Here is a 5,549-nt window from a genome sequence, read left to right as displayed (position 1 = left end):
GAGCAATTCGCTATTTTTCATCCATAGATCGCTAATTTTTTGGACGCTCAGATTCCAAGATATCGTCACTGACCAACTTACCCATATGACCAACTAGCCCCGCCCTACCCTATAATATATCAAACAAATACTAGAGAATTTTCGATTTGATTGGTATGTAAAAGTCGTTCGAAACAAACAATAATTACTAACGTATTGCATAAAAACGTGACCTGTTTTCTGATTTTGTACCCTCGCTGGAAGGCGTAGTCCTATGTCAAAAGTTGCATTTTATTATCAATACAAAAATACTCTCAAATCAAAATTATCGCGTGTCATCACAGTCGGACTCTCTTCTTTGACTATGTTATTTTTGGATTACTTTTCAGCATGAAATACTAATTAACCTGGTATTTTACATACAAAGCTCTGTTGAAATATTTATAATTATCGTAAGCAACTGCTTATCGAACGTTCCAATAATTCGAGAGAGTATTGGCAAAAACTTGAATGGAATTGAACTCGAAAAAAACCATGTGTGATGCTTTAATAACGAACGTTGCCAAGCTGTATATGAAAAAAAAATCTATTTTCCGAAGAGATACAAACATAGTAGTAAACATAATTGGCGGAAGCAACGGAAACCTCATATAATTATTTCTACACCTATGTAGTATTATCTTGTTGCATTATAAAGCAATTAATTATGAATTATGAAATAGTCATTAAATCAATAGCCTTAAAAGGTGAGAAAACACGATGTTAATTGACAGATGTTTTGCTATTTAATGGATGTATTCAGCACTACTCTTATCGAAACCAGTAAAAAAGAAAAACAAACACATGGAACAGTAAAAAGAAACAATGAACACAGTTTGTATCGCTCAAAAAACTCATATATTCTACATGCCACCATAAAAAAACATGTTTATTTATGTGTTACGAATGGACACAAAATCTATAAAATTAGTCTCGTTTCATTCATATGTTTGCTTTGTTCATTACAAAAATATCTTACAACCATAAATTTCCTGTGCATCCATTAGTCAAAAGAGTTGCAAGACGAACACGTGAAGGAGCGGCCGGGGAGTGGATTTCGCCAGCCCGTTCCAAAGTCTGTACAACACGCAACTGATCGCAATCGTTCGTATGACTTATATTCCGCTCACAAGGGAAACACCTGTAGCATAATATAGGTAAATGCCGCGCAGAGCCCATTCAGCTCGGGTCCTCTCATTCTTCAGTCAGTCGGAGGTTGCCGGAAAGATACGCGAACTCAATTTCTCAGAATATCGCTGGCTGTGAAGGCTTTCTTTCATAAAGTGGTTTCCGTTGTACATGCAGCTTGTACTGTGTTTTTTTTTCGCCAGAGACTCCAACGAATGCTGAAGAGTTCGCTATGTATATGGTATCTTCCAGAAAGCAGCATATGCTTTCCTATCCGACACGAGACGATGCGCAAAACGAATAATTTTTTGTGCTGCTTCTGTGGTGTATTCGCGAATTGAAGAAGAAAACAAATATAGTTATGATTTATGTAGTTTGTGTTATCGAACTGTTTTGCGCACACTTGATAGATTCTTTCAAACGATCCAGGGCAATTACATCCATATATCTGCATTCAAGCAAATGAACAATCACATATATGAATATGTTTGCAGTGATGAAATCACTCTGGTGATGTCTGAATTAAACTGTTTCCAGTTTCTAGTCAGACGAATGGAATGGATACAATGTTACAACACTGCTCAGCTGTAACTCTAACATTTATTTTATAGTTCACGCTTCAAAATATTCCGGTCATAATCCTACTCAGTGCTACCTGTTCTCAATCCTCAATATCCTCCGTTGACAGTTGTTATTTTTCCGAATCAAGATGCATACGATAAAAGGCATTAAGTTTTTTTTTTCTCGACTCGGCCGACCAAAGCACATAAATCATTAACACGGTCTCCGTTTATCGACGTAAAGACGCAATCGAAAAGGAATCCATCTCTTTGTCCGTCGTTGGGCTGTTGGGACGAGGGCAGCAAAAAGGGTTCAACCAAAGCAGAACAAAGTCGGAGATTAGAGGCGGACAAGATAAATTGAACTCGGATACTGTGATGTGATTTTGATGTACCTGTATGTAGTTCCCGGACCGATAGCCTGCCGGGAAAGTGGATGGCGAGATAGACTAATAAAATGCTTCTTCAATCATTCAGTCGATCGAAACCAAAGGACATGGAGCGTGTCAGTTTCATTAAGTGACGCTCGTTTAAGCAAATACACGAGAAGATCAGACAGGATTTCAAACAGAAATTTTGAAACCCGCTCGCTTCCCATTGTATCGCGACAAATCGGCTTTTAGTAACTTGTTCTGCCTATTGGGAAGAGGATGTATGTGTTGGTTTGGATTTCGTTTTTCCCCCGACGAACGTTTGATCGCAAAATCGCAAAATTTGATATGGCTCTACCTACCTACCTACGGAACATACCAGATTAATTATTTCCATTGAATAATGTAACTTTGGAATTTCTAAATGCGCAGAGACTACTTTGCGTTACGATTTGCAGAGGTACAGACATATCTTTAAATTTACTTTTGAATTTTTTACATTTCTTTTAGTTTGTTTAATTCTGAAGGTTTTACATAGGTCCAATAGAAACAAATTTTCAGATATACTAATAACATTACTATATACAATTATTTTCACTGAATGCTGTGAGGAATATGATTTTATTTATTTTAAATGACATAAAAATGCATACAGGTAGGACTCGATTATATACATTTATATAAATATAAATATATACAGGTTGGACTCGCTTATTCGGAGTATTGATTTTTTTTGCTCCGGATAATCGAATACTCCTTTCCACGGGAAACTTGAAACCATTGTTCGCAGAGACAATTACTGGCGTTTCCGGCAAGAACTTAACCGTGAGAATATGCGAAAACAATTAATACCATTAATAATCAATATTAGTATGTTGTCGTTTTGGTCGCGTGGTCTTACGGATTGTCGTTGTTAAATGGTCGCTATTCAATAAAAATGTATAACGTTATTCTTAATTTAAAAATATATTAAATGTATTTAGGATTTGCATTATTCGATACGTAATTATTTGATTATGATTGCAAATATTCAATCATTTGAATCAATCGTACGATTAACCGACATCTCTACCAACAAGCGGTCAACATCACTCTTGACTTTTCAAGGTAGTGTGTCTCGTTGTGAATGGAATCGTGGTCCGATTTTGGTAGCAACTCGATGAAATGATACAGAGCGTCGGTTTTCATGGCGTCTGGCAAAGATCGCTGTTTATTTTTGCATCATAAGCCATTGTTGTTGATTTTCATGCGTTTCCAAATGTAGAATAAAGTTATTGGTTATAGTTATCATTATGCAGTTTCAATGCTTTGTTCAATAGAACCAGGAATAATTTTGGTGATGAAACTAACATATAATCAGCTATTTGTATGTCTAGTGGAAAAATAACGCTAGCGATGCTTGCTCATTATTCTAGTGGTAGTCGTAATACAACACCATGGCTCTTCCCACACCACCACTGAACAGTTGTGAAATATTTAGCTGCCCGACTTTCGAAACGATATTTACATAACGGTTGCAATCAATTTTCAATTAACAATATATCTAGTAGAAAGTCCTACAGGAACGTAGTTGAATGAAAAGTTAATTAAATAATCAGTTACTAAAATATTGTGTTAGTCTACAAATACATTCCTTCATTTTTCTGTCGAGTGTAGATAAGAAAAAACATCATAATGTGGTCGTAAAAAAGTATGAAATTGAATTTTTAAATTTTTTCGTGTTGCATATTTGCCACCGTAGATCACTATTCTGATTCAAGACTTAACCGTCTGGACACAGAATTTAAGAAAATAAAAATACCCATGTCGCACAGAAATTTTACATCAATCAAAATTGGAATTTTCTCTCGGTAAACATAATATAATTATGATTTGTACTTATTCATTAAACGGTTTCATCTAGCTTGGACCCGTTTTTATGTTTGTGACTTTGAAACTTTGTAACTTTGTGACTTTGTCTGTAGAAATTTAACCCCCTTCCTTTTGACCGTTTGATCCGAAATTTGGAACACATCTTTATCTCTGGTGTCATTATAAAACTGCGTATTCCATTATCTTGAAAATCCAAGATGGCGGTCGCCACAAAATGGCGGATTACATATTTTCTCAGAACCGCTTCAATTTGGGTATCAAATGAAAGAGCTTGACTAGTAGAACACAGTTACTTATGAAAAATGTAAATTCAAGATGGCGGCCGCTACAAAATGGCGGATTACATATTTTTTTCAGAACCCCATCAATGTGTGCATCAAATGAAAGGGATTGACTAGTAGAACACATTTGTTTATTAAAAATGCAAATCGAAAAAGGCCGCCACCACAAAATGGCACCATATATATTTTTTCAAAGCCTCATCAATATGAGTATCAAATGAAGGTGCTCGACTAGTAGAACATAGCAGATCATGAAAAATCCAAATCCAATACGGCCGCATCTTCCAAATAACTAATTACTTTTTACATAGTTTCATTCAGCTTGACCTTTTTGTATGTATGTTTGAATGTTTGTATGGTTGTCCCACATTAATAGAAAATTGACCCCGTTCCTGTTGAGTGATTGATCTGAAATTTGGAAGACACCTTTAATTCTACTGTCATTATAAAACTGCGTATTCCATGATCTTGAAAAGCTCAATTTGGTCTTCGCTAAGAAATGGCTGAATGAATTAATGCCTTGACTTGGAGAACACAAAACATAATAAACAACATAAATTCAGAAAGATCGCCGCCACTAAATGGTCATGGCATAGTTTAATGAATAGGGGCTTCAGATTCTCGACTGGTCAGCTTGTTCACCAAATCCAAACCCTGTGAAGAACCTGTGAGGAGTGATCATATGAATAGTAGATGCAGCTTACAAGCAGTATGAGTGATTTGAAAAGCTTAAACGAGGATACTACTGCGTAGAACGAAATACAAACTACAACATGGCGCAGCATTTTAACTGATTGAGAACTAAAGATGACCTACGAATTAGAAACTTATCGTAATTAATGTTAAACTGACGTGAATTTTGTAAAAGAGTGAGAGTTTTTCCATCTGGTTCTATAGTTATGAAACACTGGAATTTTAGTTTTTTTAAATGTTTCGCACAACAATAAAGGTAGATTCGGGAAGTCGGGAAGATTTTTCAACTTGTTGAAGAATCTTCCCGACTTGGCAACACAGCGTTTGCTGAACTTGTTCAACAAGTTTCTGAATATTGCTGAATATTGTCCCGCATGACTGGAGACAAGTGAGAGTGATAGCCATACGGAAACCCAACAAGCCGGCTTGCGATCACAACTCGTATAGGCCGATTGCAATGTTATCCTGTATTCGTAAATTGTTAGAGAAAATTATTCTACTTCGTTTGGACAAGTGGGTCGAAACGAACAATTTGCTGTCAAATACGCAGTTTGGCTTCCGCCGAGGTAGAGGGACAAATGATTGTCTCGCGCTGATATCTTCTGAAATCCAAATCGCATTTGCTC

Source organism: Toxorhynchites rutilus, chromosome 2 (genome assembly GCF_029784135.1).
Source record: "Toxorhynchites rutilus septentrionalis strain SRP chromosome 2, ASM2978413v1, whole genome shotgun sequence".
NCBI lineage: Eukaryota > Metazoa > Arthropoda > Insecta > Diptera > Culicidae > Toxorhynchites > Toxorhynchites rutilus.
This window is presented reverse-complemented; position numbering follows the sequence as displayed.